This window comes from Pavona decussata, unplaced genomic scaffold (genome assembly GCF_977016875.1).
Source record: "Pavona decussata unplaced genomic scaffold, jaPavDecu1.1 SCAFFOLD_155, whole genome shotgun sequence".
Lineage (NCBI taxonomy): Eukaryota > Metazoa > Cnidaria > Anthozoa > Scleractinia > Agariciidae > Pavona > Pavona decussata.
In genome coordinates, this window is record NW_028145567.1 from 3,157,349 (window position 1) to 3,171,225 (window position 13,877).

Genomic DNA, 13,877 nt, shown 5'->3' on the forward strand with positions numbered 1-13,877 from the left:
CATGGGAGCGACGTCAGAGACACGCTTCACGAGGCTTGGCTTGGCTTCTGATTACGTTGTCTTGTATACCCTTCTTCAATGAAAAGCGTACTTTACACGCTTTCCAAGTTTTGTTGTCGTCTACGCACTCCTCGCCCTTGTAGTGGACTCGTCACAACTTGGCTAAGTTCACAATCGTCCATTTTACCTTCGTATTGCACAGTTTGGTTACTGTTTGGTCCTGACTGAGTTCTCTGTTCTGAACTGTTTGTTGGTGCTGTGTCAATTTTTCCATAGCTCGATTCTGGTCAGGTCATTTACAGCCTTTTGGTTGCATCATTACACCCTTTCTCAACTTATTCTCTTCTCTCTGTGCTAGTGTTTGTACATATTTGGTAGCGAGTGTGTTAAAGAGGGAGTGAGAGAGACTACACGATACACGTACGGGATCTCTGTAACTGCATGAACGCTTATTATAAGCTCGTGTTACATAATTAGAGGCATTTTATCATTTGGTATTAAGGGATTGGTTATAATATTTTCTGATCTATTTTGTTGTTAGTCATAACTATAACAAAATTCTCGAATCTGATTGGTTATCAGCAGCGATGATTTGAGCATTAATAGGGCAGTGTACACGTCATACCTAGGTAATTGCCATGGACAGCACACGCCATTGCGCGCACTGTAATAGGACAGTTGCACTTTACCGAGGTCTGTTTGTTTTTCACAGCCATTTGTTCTTGGTAATTGTAATGGTTATGATTAACTGGTAAGAGGACTTTGTGTCGTCCAATACATTCTGTAATCATACTGGTGATGAAAAAAATCGGACTCCCGTTAAGCGGTCGTCCGATTTTGTTAATCACTCGTATGATTACAGACCGAATTGGACTCCACTCAGTCCTATTACCATTATTTATTTGTCTTATGTTGTGTTGAAAGTTTGTCTAAGTTAATTTCAGACTGACATGGAGGAATTGGAATCAAGTATAACCAAGACTTCACAGATCCGCTCGTATGCTGAAAACTAAGTGTGGCAGACAACACTGAAATGAATCACAGGTATGTTGTGGAAAAGCGAGTATTTTAAAAAGGCTTGTCACGCGCTATATCGCTGCATATATGTTGCTCAGACTCAAGCGTGCTAGGGAGATGCTCTAAATCACTTCATCAATAAACTGGAGTCGTGTTTGGATTTGAAGTTGGAGAGCCAAATGCAAACATACTTGCGATGCAATGCAGTGCAACTCTGATTTAGAAAAAAGAGGATATAATTATTACATGAAGGCGTTAAGATATGAATTTTATTTTCGAATGGTTAAATATTGTTCGTTTTTAACATGAGAAAATAAAATTCGTAGTCAAGCCACCGTGCAATCTTCTTTTTATTATATAGACAAATCTATCATTTGCCATTTTTCGCCGACTGTTCGCACAAACAGTCAGTGAAAAAGCGGGAAAGGACGTCATCAATATCCTCACTAGTGAGCATATGGAAAATACGCCACTCGGGTCCCGGATGTACGTAGTTTCGTATGAATTTTACGAGTAGTGTATTTTCCATTAAAACACTCCTGTCTATGTAGTAATGGGCTTTCTCAATCCTCATGCACATTTAAGAATACCACATCCCGCAGTAATTTAGTCATTACATAAGATGTTACGCACAGTGCGTCTGTGAGTCTCAAAGAGAGGGTCTCAATGGGGGTGTAGCTTTGACGGTTGGCGGTTAAATTTTAGGGCTTTTGACGGTTGACGGTTATCAAGGGGAAATTCAGTTCTTCCTTGGGTTAAAGTTAATATTAACTTTTATGGTTCTCAATATTAACAGTTATGTATTTGGGGTTTTTTTTTGTTTAGAAAAGCGTTATCATTGTAGTAAATCGTTAATATTTTGAAACCAGAAATCAGCTTCCAGACGGAAGTTATATATTTAGTTGTGGTATCATTTTAGACGCAGATCAAATGGTAAAGACCATAAAGTGAGTACATTTGGGAACATGAAAACTGGTTTACCTGTTAAAACCATTCTTTATGAGCAAGAAGACCGGGATGAGCAACTGAAACAGTGGATTTGAAAGACCATGAAACCGTTTGACGGCTAATAATATCTGCTTTTTTGACGGTCGACGTAGAAATTGCCCTTTTCGACGGTTGACGGTTAAATTTTAGGCCGTTTGACGGCTGACGGTTAACCCCATTGAGACTCTCCAAAGAGCCTAAATGAATATAGAGCCTTCTTTTTCAAGCTAGGAGGATCTTTAAAGGTGAAAGAGAATGGAGAAGAAGAAAAAGGCCTGGAACCATGAGGACCAACAGTGGACTGACGTCATACTACAGAACTAACCTATTGAAGCAGCTCACAGGTGTGTTTAGAATGGCTGAATGGCTTACGGTTTTGAATCAATACTTCTTAACCCTTTAAGAACTAACTGTGATCAGAATCTAATTTCTCCTTGTAACATTCAACCCTTGAGGTCATGAGAACTAAGGATATGATCACCCAAGGTGAATTTTCTTGATATCTTAATAATTTATCCACAGTACTTTTTATAAGAAAAGTATGGGGGCTAGATAGGAGAATTTGCTCTTTCATATTAGGGGTTAGAGGGTTGATACAAGTCTTTGGAAGTCGTTAGAAATAATACTAAAGGATGTTTTACTCACATTATATTTCCAAGGCAAGCTAAAAAGCTTTTTTTTTACTCCAATGTTCGATGTCCATCACGATCGTGATGATATGCAATATGGAAAACGGTTGAGATGTTTTTGAAATAAAAGACATCAGCAAAATTATAGGAAACTGAACATGAAAAGTTTCATAATATGTTATAATTTTTGCTTGAATTTTCCAATGTAGAAACAAAAAAGATAGATGAGGACTTGACCTTTCTTTCAGTTCTCAGAGATGACAAGCTCACTCGCGTCACAGGTGATTATGTTACGCCTTAAGATTTAATATATGCCAGAAAGTCTTTTATTTCGACCAAATAAAAGCTTCTATGTCTCCCTCTCAGGTTCCTTCTGCCATTAGGTTTTCGCAGGGGACAGGGGTGAGTTGGTTGTGAAACAATGGACCAGGTTCCTAGTTTGAACCTTGGATCTTTACTAAAACAGATCACCATCGTATGATATGATTATCATGAGACTCTCAGGACAATTAACTTTTCGCAACATCACGAGGCTTTTGCCCAAATGTTCACTCACAGTAAAAATACTTAGCCTCGCTTTCGCAGTTAGGCAAAGACCCTTAATAAGAGGGCTTATTCATTAGTTCGCTCCCCCTGTCTGCAAGCCTTAAACTTCATATTTCAGGGAAATCAAGCAATCAAAATCAAAATCAAGTCTTTTATTATCTCCCTCAATGTGAAACTTAAAAGGAAACAAACAAATGGGCATTGTTAAGTGAAACGTTGGTGAAAGTGAATTAGACAGAAACAACATTCGATCTTTGTGATAATGACGTGATAATAACCCTAATGAAACATCATTAAATTAGAAATTAAGTCTGTTTTTGTAAATTTCATAGCCTCTTTTGTCATAACACATGCCAATTTGGATTCTACGGGAAGAAGATGAAGACGAAAGATTTAGAACCGCTAAGTCAGAAGCGTTTTAAGGACGACAAGTTGGGAAGACGCCATTGTCACGACGTTAATTGCTCTAAACAGGAACTGAAAAAATACAGGTATGTTGAGTCATAGTTAATTGAGGAACTGGTTATGAAACCTTGCCATGACAACAATGCTGCTGCAATTTATGCTGGAAGGGCCGCGACCGTGCACAATCCTTTGTTTTAACTTTCGCGGTTGAATATCTTAACAGGAACGATTCTATTGGTCAGCTGCTCCAACACATTTCAAAATCTTGTGGTTTGTGCACTGTCAAGGCCAAAAATGCTAACAAAAACATATAACAAAGACGTTTGTTAGGCTTCATAACCATTGCCTTTTATAATGAATTATCCTAGAAAGTTACACAGGCATACTCGGAAAAAAGAAATCCGAGTGCTCCTATCAAGAGTCGAACCTAAGACCTTCCGATTACTAGTTCAGATGCTCTACCACTGAGCTTCAGGAGACTCGTGGGAGCTAAGGCCATTAAACTAGGTTCATGAACTATATTCGAGAAAGTGACACAGGCCTTAGCTCCCACGAGTCCCCTGAAGCTCAGTGGTAGAGCATCCGAACTAGTAATCGGAAGGTCTTAGGTTCGACTCCTGATAGGAGCACTCGGATTTCTTTTTTCCGAGTATGCCTGTGTCACTTTCTAGAAAAATTCATCATTCTCTAGAAAAATTCATCATTCTCATTCATTCACCAGGCTGGAAATATACCATCACATTTATTTCACAAGTACTATATGGTTGACTGATACAAGCACTATTTTAATTTGATTTGGCTTCTTATGTATGGCCGTTCTTGACCTGTGAGTGAAATATTTCGTAATATCTTCATGATTTACTGTCGGAGAAAAAAATGCTTTAAAAAAGGATCTTAGGGTGGATTTAATCCTTTTTCAGAAATTAAGACATGTTATTTCCTTACACGGACACAAAATAGGTTACTTATGCAAAAGTTAACAAATACGGGTATTCACAAATGGCGGACGCGCACGAAAAAACAAATTGTATAAGGCATCAAAACGAGGCGAATGCAAGCTCACAGAGAAATTTATTTGATCCCAGTGATTGACCAGTCTTCTATCCAAGGGTGGGGGTGGGGGTGGGGACAGTAAGTTATAGATAGTTATTAGTAAACCTGAGTTTGGCACCGACCGTGGGCATCATTGGCCAGGTTACAATCGGTTAAAATTTATGACAAAACAACAACAAAAAGAGAATTGGAGAAAACTTCAATTACTGGAGTTTTTTTCATTCTTCTTTAATAATTTTAGGTTGGTGTCTTCGAAGTGACAAGAAGATTGACTAGATCAACGGCTTAGCAAGCTACTTGCCGCTTTTAATGCCAGAGCTCGCACTGTGATGAGAACAATGTTGTTTTTCAAGACAAGGCATGAATGGCTTCATCAAGTGAGGACACCAAGGATAGAAAACTGTTCAACTCTTTGCTCTCGATTTATAGAGCCTAATTAATTGTCAGACCGAGCCCAGCAGGTCCAGGGAATACGATCCATAGGGCTGGGATTTTTCCCCATTTAATACCGTAACAAGCGCGCTGGGGTTTTTTCATCCTATGGATGCTTGTTTCGTATTCCCTCAAGGTACTTTTGTCATCAGGCTAGTTTTCTCATTGGAATATCGTTTGGTGTTCAGTATAATGAACAGGCATTATTAGGCCGGTTGCGTCTGCATAGGTTGTAGCACCAACGTTACTTCTTTCAACTTAAAGAAATTTTCTGGCCCTCTAAGTGAAAGCTTATTGTTAGACAGGGAAGAATAGAGCGGTTCCTTAACGACTTTTGTTTATAGTTTGTTTAGGTTTACTGGCGGCAATAGCTCCATTTTTTGCGATAATTAAAGATCGGCGGAAACGAAAGTAAAGTTAAAACGATGCAGTGCAAACGTCGTCAGAGAATCAACGGCTGTAGTGATCAGCATCAAATTTCTCCTTAGAATTTAAATGCTTATTCAACCCCTGAGGTCATGAGAATTTAGGATATGATCACCCAAGGCGAATTTTCTTGATATTTTAATAACTTCTCCCCTGTACTTTTATAAGAAAAGTATGGGGACAAGATAGGAGAATTTGTTCTTTGATATTAGGGGTTAAAGGGTTAATGAATTACTTAAAAGATTCGTTTATTAAAGACGTAGCAAATCTCCAAATTGTTTTAGTTACCGAGTAAGAATATGTCTGTGGATTAGAATATTCAAAAATGTGAAATGTATGCTCGTAAAAAATGCAAAAATAATCACTATTTCTACTGTAGAAAAGCGAGAAAGAAGCGCTAGAAACAAATTTCCAAATTGTTGTAGTTAAAGAGTGGGAAAATTAATTCTAAAGACTGTCTTACCAAAACAAAATTAACTAGTTGGGAAAATGCTCACCATTAAAGACAGCATGCCGGTTGACAAATAACTCAATAAACAAGCTAGGAGAATGATTAATGTTTAAAGTGCGTGTCCAATTACATAAATAAATAAACAGTTCGAGGAGAAAGCTTATTGGCGCATCTAAGAAAATTGTCAACTTCATTTAACAATTAAGTAGAATGCTTAGCACGTATCACAAAAGAAACAAGCCGTCAAAAATTTATGCATGAGCATGCTCAACATTATTGCTAATTTTAAGGACTGTGCTTGTTTCTAAATAACTGTATAAAAAGTTAAAAGAATGCTTCATAGTTGAGAGTGCGTGTGTTCATAAATAAATGAATAAACAATGTAGGAGAATACTTAGTATTAAAGATGGCGTGTGTTAGTAAATAACTGAATAAACAAGTTAGGAGTCAGAATACTTAGTATTAAAGAGTGCAGGTGTTAATAAATAATTGAATAAACAAGTTAGGAGAATACTTAGTATTAAAGAGTGCAGGTGTTAATAAATAATTGAATAAACAAGTTAGGAGAATACTTAGTATTAAAGAGTGCGTGTGTTAGTTAATAACTGAATAAACAAGTTAGGAGAATACTTAGTATTAAAGAGTGCGTGAGTTAGTAAATAACTGAATAAACAAGTTAGGAGAATACTTAGTATTAAAGAGTGCGTGTGTTAGTAAATAACTGAATAAACAAGTTAGGAGAATACTTATCATTAAAAAATGCGTGTGTTAGTTAATATCTGAATAAACAAGATAGGAGAATACTTAGTATTAAAGAGTGCGTGTGTTAGTAAATAACTGAATAAACAAATAAGGACACAATACTTAGTATTAAAGAGTGCGTGTGTTAATAACTAACTGAATGAACAAGATAGGAGAATACTTAGTTTTAAAGAATGCGTGTGTTAGTAAATATCTGAAAAAACAAGTTATGACAGAATACTTAGCATTAAAGAGTGCGTGTGTTAGTAAATAACTGAATAAACAAATAAGGACAGAATACTTAGTATTAAAGAGTGCGTGTGTTAATAAATAACTGAATAAACAAGTAAGGAGAATACTTAGTATTAAAAAGTGCGTGTGTTAGTAAATAATTGAATAAACAAGTAAGGAGAATACTTAGTATTAAAGAGTGCGTGTGTTAGTAAATAACTGAATAAACAAGTTAGGAGAATACTTAGTATTAAAGAGTGCGTGTGTTAGTAAATAACTGAATAAACAAGTAAGGAGAATACTTAGTATTAAAGAATGCGTGTGTTAGTAAATAACTGAATAAACAAGTTAGGAGAATACTTAGTATTAAAGAATGCGTGTGTTAGTAAATAACTGAATAAACAAGTTAGGAGAATACTTAGTATTAAGGAGTACGTGTGTTAGTAAATAACTGAATAAACAAGTAAGGAGAATACTTAGTATTAAAGAGTGCGTGTGTTAGTTAATAACTGAATAAACAAGTTAGGAGAATACTTAGTATTAAAGAGTGCGTGTGTTAGTTAATAACTGAATAAACAAGTTAGGAGAATACTTAGTATTAAAGAGTGCGTGTGTTAGTAAATAACTGAATAAACAAGTTAGGAGAATACTTAGTATTAAAGAGTGCGTGTGTTAGTTAATAACTGAATAAACAAGTTAGGAGAATACTTAGTATTAAAGAGTGCGTGTGTTAGTAAATAACTGAATAAACAAGTAAGGAGAATACTTAGTATTAAAGAATGCGTGTGTTAGTTAATATCTGAATAAACAAGATAGGAGAATACTTAGTATTAAAGAGTGCGTGTGTTAGTAAATAACTGAATAAACAAATAAGGACACAATACTTAGTATTAAAGAGTGCGTGTGTTAATAACTAACTGAATGAACAAGATAGGAGAATACTTAGTTTTAAAGAATGCGTGTGTTAGTAAATATCTGAATAAACAAGTTATGACAGAATACTTAGCATTAAAGAGTGCGTGTGTTAGTAAATAACTGAATAAACAAATAAGGACAGAATACTTAGTATTAAAGAGTGCGTGTGTTAATAAATAACTGAATAAACAAGTAAGGAGAATACTTAGTATTAAAGAATGCGTGTGTTAGTAAATAACTGAATAAACAAGTTAGGAGAATATTTAGCATAAGGAGTGCGTGTGTTAGTAAATAACTGAATAAACAAGTTAGGAGAATACTTAGTATTAAAGAGTGCGTGTGTTAGTAAATAACTGAATAAACAAGTTAGGAGAATATTTAGCATAAGGAGTGCGTGTGTTAGTAAATAACTGAATAAACAAGTAAGGAGAATACTTAGTATTAAAGAATGCGTGTGTTAGTAAATAACTGAATAAACAAGTTAGGAGAATACTTAGTATTAAGGAGTACGTGTGTTAGTAAATAACTGAATAAACAAGTAAGGAGAATACTTAGTATTAAAGAGTGCGTGTGTTAGTAAATAACTGAATAAACAAGTTAGGAGAATACTTAGTATTACAGAGTGCGTGTGTTAGTAAATAACTGAATAAACAAGTTAGGAGAATACTTAGTATTAAAGAGTGCGTGTGTTAGTAAATAACTGAATAAACAAGTTAGGAGAATACTTAGTATTAAAGAGTGCGTGTGTTAGTAAATAACTGAATAAACAAGTAAGGAGAATACTTAGTATTAAAGAGTGCGTGTGTTAGTAAATAACTGAATAAACAAGTTAGGAGAATACTTAGTATTAAAGAATGCGTGTGTTAGTAAATAACTGAATAAACAAGTTAGGAGAATCTTTATCATTAAAGAATGCGTGTGCTAGTAAATAACTAAATAAACAAGTTAGGATAACACCTAGAGTGAAAGAGTGCGCATTGTAGTAAATAACTTAATAAACAAATAAGGGACATGCTTAGTATTGAAAAGAGCGCGTTTTAGTAAACAACTAAATAAAATTTAGGCCAACGCTTATACTATTATACTATACAACTATACAAACCTGTTACTGTGGCCAAGGATCTGGGTGTAATGATTGACTCTTCTCTAAGCTATAATGAGCATGTAACAAAAACTGTTTCAGACTGTATGCATAGATTAATTAGGATCAATAGAATTAAGCACCTACTTGATAGAAAGACGCTACTTCTACTAATTAACGCCTTTGTTTTCAGTAAATTGTTTAACTGTTCGACCGTTTGGAGTAACACTTCTAAAACTTATGTGAAAAAAGCTACAATTGGTTCAGAACTTTGCTGGCAGGATAGCTCTTGGTCTTAGAAAGTAGAATCACATTTCTGAAGTCTTGAAGTCACTTAAATGGCTTTCTGTTTCTGATAAATTATTCTTGTATGATTCTGTTTATGGTCCATAAGTGCATGAATGGAAGAGCCCCTGGCTATCTTATTAACAAATTTACACGTAGATCAGAACTTCTTGACAGAAATACGTGATATAACAAAGATTTAAATCTGCCGAGATGCAGATTAAAAACTGGGCAGCGATCCTTTGCCTATAGAGGGGCTACTTGCTGGAACAAACTTCCCAAAGACCTCAAAGAAGTAGTGAACTCTGGTACTTTTAAGAAGAGACTTGTAAATATGCTGTTAACATAAAATTCATTTATCTTTATTTCCCTTAGTAGTTACTTTCATTAGTTATTACATTTTATTCTTTCGCCTTATCTTGTAATTTTAATATATTGTGGCTGAAAAGCCCTGTAAAGGGAGATTCAATAAATATATCTTATTCGATGGTTTTAAATATAATATGGCGGATATTTTGCGAGTTGCGTAGTATTTTTCCGAGCCCCGAAGGGGCGAGGAAAAATACGAGCAATGAGCAAAATGTCCGCGCGTATTATATGTAAAACCATCGAATAAGAGATTTATTATTCCACTACGAAAATATTTTGTTATTTTGGCTTCTCTGTTTTGGTAACGGTTTTGAAATACACCCGGCATTAAGTGTCCATCGGTATATGGCGCGTATGAATGACGTAAACAACACAGAAATCCAGTTAAATGTCTTTAATTTGATTGGATAAAATGAAATGATAAATGACAAGTGATTGGCATGCTAAAAACTTGTTTTCGAGCTTGCATTGTTTCAAAAACTATTCACCGCTTCGTCCAGTCCGGCCATTGTTGCTCCTTTTTTCTGCCTTTTCCGTCCATATTTGCTCTGTTGTCAAACCGGGACACTACAGTGTATTACGGTCTCATATTTTGCGCGTTCTCTTGACCTTATTTGGTGAAATGACATAATAGTGGAAAAATAAACGTATGTATGTATGTATGTATGTATGTATGTATGTATGTATGTATGTATGTATGTATGTATGTATGTATGTATGTATGTATGTATGTATGTATGTATGTATGTATGTATGTATGTATGTATGTATGTATGTATGTATGTATGTATGTATGTGTGTACTAAAGCGAAGGTGCGCGTGTTAATAAATAAAAAGGTAAGATATCATGCTTCATATACATTTTGCAGTAGGATGTGTGCTATATAGCTAGTAAATAACTCTATAATAAACAAGTTAGGGTAATACTTTTTATTTAAGTGCTTGTTTAGTAAATAATTTCAATATAGAGGTCTGGAATTTCCTGTTATTTACGACTGCGCGTAACGTTTAATAAATTGAATAACCAAGCTAAGATCAGATATTAGCTGATTCTCTTGATTGCGCGTGGTATCTTCTTATTTTTTCTTCAATAGCTGTTATTCATACTTATAAAACAAGAAGTGCAGTAAATCAATCAAATTATCTGCCTTGAGCAAGAACAAACTATGTAATATTTAATATTCGTTTCCAGGGACCAAATGTGTGGAATTCTTTAGGTAAAAAATGCCAAGTCAATCTCCTGTAGAAAATTTAAAGAAAATCTAAAACGAGAACTTGTAAGCAAATATTATTGTTGGTTCTTTAATATTCTGATCTTGTCAATTTTTCCATGATTATTTTGCTTCTTTAAGCTTGATTTATTCATGGGTGTTGTTAGGTAGATACTGGTGCGCGTGTTTTTGTCTCTTGTGTTTGTTGTCTCTTTTCTCTGTGTTTCCCGTCCACAATATTGTAATTTATTTCATGTAAATTGACTTCCTTGTTCTTTAACTCTCAAGTTATTTTAGAAACCCAATACCCCTTTTTCTATTTCATTGTACGTTTTACGACATTTAAGCTATAGTGCTCTATAGGGGTAGAATAAAGTTGTAAGATGCTGTTGTAGTTAAGAACTTGAAAAAATAAAATATGCGAGAGGGATGTTTCACTAGGACTGCGTGAAAATCTATGATAAAAGGCTATTTTCTTCAGTGCCGACATTTGAACACATCTACCAGGATCATTTCGTTTTCCTTTCAAGTTAAATTTTGTAGTTTTTTGTAATTCCAGTGGGTGGGGGGGGAATAACAATAACGCTCTTGAGCAAGAGAAAACAACAACTGAAGGATCTGGTAGTTGTAGTAAAATGACGTCACAATGATATTGTGTCCTATCCTGCGCGTTATAAAATTATCGTTCCCAGGGTCTCTTTCTGTACTCTACCAATCAGCAACACGGAGGGCAGAAGGTTTGAAAACGAAACAGGTTTGAAATTTGAAAACCTACTTGATATTCGTAATGAATTTAACGTCCGTATAGACTGGATAATCTTAATGTTATCTTTTTGGATTATTTAGTGTTATTAAAAATTTTTCAAACTATTAAGACTTTCTGCGTAAAATTCGCTGCATACTGCCGTCGGGGCGACCTTTGAGTTTGCAACGTCTCACATTATTTGTCGAGAGGACAAAAGAACGAACAACAAAACTATACACCGAGATACCAAAAACAACGAAGCTGCAGGTTATCTGGATCCAGTAAACTAGAGCTTAGAAAAGGTGCAGGCGCTACTGCTATGTGAAATTAAACATTTAATGGGGTTTGAACAGATCCTACCGGCGACATCTTGGCTAACCCTAACCCTGGAGTTTTTTCAAAACCTGCAGGCTTCAACTGTACTTTGACCCATGCATGTTACAGCTTAAAATTATGTAAAAATTATGTAGACGGACAGCGTAATTCAAAACCATTCCCCACCTCAATGTATAGATGATTTTAGAAAATGGGAGTGACTTCTCCCGGCAAGATCGAAAACCTGCCTCTGTACGAATCCTACCGGCGTGGAACACCCAACAATATCCCGTTGAACTGAACCAGATGCCCTTCACGCCGTACTACTACTTAGACTACGATACCACGCAGCCTGGCTCTGAGACGCTCGTTTTTGCTCCGAGAATGACGTTTTTGATAGTTAAGGACTTGATCTATACAAAGTTTTACGTTGTCGGGGTTACAAGACCAAACTTATCAAGGAATCCATCTTCAAGGTAAAATGAACAATACGTGACGAAGCACTAAGATTGGACACCGAGAAACCAAACACTGAGATTGAGGGGTATCCTTCGTGGCTACGTGTAACCCAACACTAAGGATCACCAAAGAACACAAACCGATCCCGCGCGAGTATGAGGCTAACCTATGTATCTCTATTTTCTATCACGTAAACAAACGACAAAGTTACTTCTCCACCTCCTCCTGCTATGATCATCATCTCTCTCCATAGTCTCTTCCGATCCTTTTGCGATCTGCTCCAGCGCGAAAACCTATCAGGTGTCGAGTGAACAAGAACTCCTCGGAATTTTTGGTGCTCTGAATATCCTAACTGATTGTTTCCCAACGATGGTCTACTGTTGGACTAACAATATTCTATTGTTAAGGAACAATGCTTATGATTCATCATTTATTCTTAAAAGAACTTTGTTAAACTGGTCCTTGGTTTCTAGAATCCACTCCCATTCTTTAAAATCCATTCCCATTTTCAGACTTTCAGACCAAAATCGTTAAAATTTGGACCCATTTTCAGACCACAAAGGCCCAAAAACCATAAACTTTGGCGCTGCACATACCCATATAGCTTATATAGGGGAGTATCCCCTCCCCCAGGGAACAACTGCCGGCCGTTTTGTGGCATTATGTTTCGCCTATCATGTTCCAGAACAAAATCAAAACTCGACGCGCCGGCCAGATGATCGAGAGTGGATTGTTTACTGACCTTTGTAATGTAACGATTCTTTTCGTAATAGCCAAGATAAAAAACAGGTCTCAGTAATGTGTCGAATAGTGGAACGCGGATCGGTTGAACCTGCGGATCGAATCTGCGGAACCTACTAAACATGTCTTTGTTTTGAACTTGCATTTTGCATTTCGGAAAAATCATTGCCAATATAAAATACGCACATAAAGTGCTTTTTAGATCGAAACGCGCGGAGATTTTCCTTTTTCGAACAGCACCCAGTTTTACTGAAATGGGGAGCGCTTCGTTGTAGCGAGAAATTTCACTGCTGTTTCGCAAAACCAGGGTTTCATTAATTTATTCGAATTCCTTTTGTTCTTTACAACTTGTTCGCTCGGGTTTCTCTCAGTCAATCTCTACCGATTTTTCCGAATAATCAGGATCGCAGTGACACATTTTCTTAGCAAGACATCCCAATTGACAAAAACGGAGAGTGGGAGGCCCATCAAATTTTTCGAGGGGCATATTCGCCACTCCTAATAATGTCACGTTCAATTTAACAATACTTTCACGGCACTTTCGTCAATAATATTTCCTTCCTCGCAAACTATTATTTCCTAGCTTAAAATCATAGTTCTGGATGCCCTTTTTGGAATCACGATGGACATGGGTGTTTCAGACAACGTTTTAGCAGTGCATTGTCTGACTCCGCTAGACTGAGAACAAAGCTCTACAGGTGCCTAACACAAAGGTACTGCCCGGTTTATGACCATGCGGAAACGCAGATTTTAGCAAGGGGTATTTTCGTAAATCCATTTCAGTAAGATCCGCTGGTTCCACAAGTTCAGCTGTTCCCTACTTTTAAGGGAGGTTTTA